The sequence below is a fragment of the Vitis riparia genome, chromosome 13, assembly GCF_004353265.1.
Source record: "Vitis riparia cultivar Riparia Gloire de Montpellier isolate 1030 chromosome 13, EGFV_Vit.rip_1.0, whole genome shotgun sequence".
NCBI classification, from domain to species: Eukaryota; Viridiplantae; Streptophyta; class Magnoliopsida; order Vitales; family Vitaceae; genus Vitis; species Vitis riparia.
The window spans coordinates 22,130,222-22,132,826 of NC_048443.1; the positions used below are offsets into that span (position 1 = coordinate 22,130,222).

General features: G+C 42.5%; 1 pseudogene; it reads left to right on the plus strand.

Moving 5' to 3' along the window:
• Nucleotides 1-1,771, plus strand: LOC117929366 (annotated as a pseudogene).
• The last annotated feature ends 834 nt before the right edge of the window (nt 1,772-2,605 follow it).

The following is a 2,605-nucleotide window of genomic DNA, read 5'->3' on the forward strand; positions in this document are numbered from 1 at the left end:
ATGAGGACCCTATCCCTCCAAGTCATCACTGCCCGGTGGTCAGTGGTATTTGCATCATTTCTGATAATGTCGGCCGCCGGTACAACCTACATGTTCGGTCTCTACACAAGCACACTCAAATCTGTTCTGGGAACCACCCTGAATTTACTCAGCTTTTTCAAGGACTTGGGAGCAAACGTTGGGATCCTTCCAGGGCTCATAAACGAGATTACTCTCCCATGGGTTGTGCTATCAGTTGGCGCAGTCCTGATTTTTTTTTGGCTACTTTATGATATGGCTTGGCCTGACTCGGAGAATAGCCAAGCCCCAAGTATGGCACATGTGTCTCTACATATGCATCGGTGCAAATTCCCAGGCTTTTACCAACACCGGATCGCTGGTGACCTGAGTTAATTAGAACTTCCCGGAGAGCCGAGGCGTGGTGTTGGGGATATTGAAGGGTTATGTTGGGCTGGGTGGTGCAATCATCACACAGCTATATCATGCTTTCTATAGAAATGACACAAAGGTTCTTATTTTGCTCATAGGTTGGCTACCTGCCGCTATATCTTTTGCATTTATTCGGACCATCCGAGTCATGAAGGTGACTCGACAGGAGAATCAAGGTCTTCTACAAGTTTCTCTACATCTCTGTTGGCCTTGCTGGGTTTCTCATGATTATAATTATAGTTGAGAAGCAACTCACTTCTTCTCAGAGTGAGTACGGCGGAAGCGCCGCTGTAGTCATTCTCTCTCTTTCTACCATTTGCAGTTGTTATACAAGAGGAATTCAAGCTTTGGAAGATCAAACAACAGTCCCTGAGTGAGACTTCAGAGTTGACAACCATCACTGATAAGTTGAACACCGAGACTTCTTCATCTTCAATACCGCCTGAATCAGCAGCCTCAACGAGTTTGCTCACCGAACAACCCAAGTTCACAGAAGGAAGTTTCTTGCTTCTCCAACGTGTTCGGGCCACCGGACAAAGGAGAGGACTTACACCATACTTCAAGCCCTTTTCAGCATAGACATGTTTGTTCTATTCTTTGCTACAATTTGAGGTATTGGAGGGACTTTAAGGGTCGTAGACAACTTGGGACAGATTGGAACTTCACTGGGGTACCCCCAGAAAAGCATGAGTAATTTCATATCGCTGGTTAGCACATGGAACTATCTTGGAAGTGTAACTGCAGGCTTTGGATCGGAGATCGTCTTAGACAAGTACAAGTTCCCCTGCCCTTTGATACTCACACTCATCCTCCTCCTCTCATGTGTTGGTCATCTCCTCATCGCCTTCAACATCAAGGATGGTCTCTACGTAGCATCAATAATTATCGGCTTTTGCTTCGGTGCTCAATGGCCAATGCTTTACGGCAATCATTTCTGAAATTTTTGGCCTTAAATACTACTCCACATTGTACAATTTTGGCGCAGTGGTTAGCCCAGTGGGTTCCTATTTACACAATGTGCTGGTGGCCGGATGTCTATAAGATAAAGAGGCAGAAAAGAAAATGGCAGCTCGGGGGATCAAAAGGAGTCCTGGTGAGGACTTGAACTGCTCAGGGGTAGAGTGCTTCAAATTGGCCTTCATTATAATCACAGGGACCACATTTTTAGGTTCACTTGTATCGCTCATACTAGTGATTCGGACTAGAAAGTTCAACAAGGGGACATTTACAAGAAGTTCCGGGAAGAATCAAAGTAGCCGACACTGAGATGGTTAGGTTAAAGAGACCCAAAGAAATAGAATGAGAAAAGAGGAAGATAAGGAAAAAGAGATAAAGGTTATGCATGGCGGCACCATGGATTGTAACGTGTCATACCCTGTCCCATCGGATACAATTGTACAGATGTTTTTATTTTTTGTCTTATCTGTCATCGTAATGGAAATTAGGATGAAATTTGAAGACTTAGGTCTGGTGAAATGGTATGATAGTTGATATTAGCATGTCGGGCTTGAGCTAAGAGTAGTTAAGATGTCCTTTTCCTAATTGCATATGCTTATTTGTGGGAATGATTTCCCTTTTGTTCTTATTTCTTAGGTGAAACCCAAGTCATTGACAAAGGATAATGAAGTGGAATTTCCGAATTTCTAAGTGCCGACTTCTCAAAAGATAGGTTCGGATTGGACATGTCACATGCGACAAGTTGGCCCAGGACATGGCTATGGGAGGTAAAGGGGGGCTTCCTTTGGTCCAAATGGAGTGCCGACTTCTCAAAAGATAGGTTCGGATTGGACATGTCACATGCCACAAGTTGGCCCAGGACATGGCTATGGGAGGTAAAGGGGGGCTTCCTTTGGTCCAAATGGAGGAGATCATAATACTTTATTTAATTATTGAATGTCAATATTGGAGATCAAATATTTAAATTTCTTTTATTTTACATCAAATAGGTTTATTTTATTTTTCTTTATCTTACTCCTTTTTTATCCCCTAAAAAATATTTAAAATTCTGAAACTTTGATTTGGTTTCAGTTCCAACACCCAAGGCTGTGTGATCTTAGGTTGTTGAGTTTTTGCTTCTCAAGTCCCATCTTATCCTCTTTTTAAGTGTCTCCTCAAACTTGCCAAAAATATCTCTTTCTTTGTGGAAAAAAAAAAAAGAAAAAGAAAAATTATACGG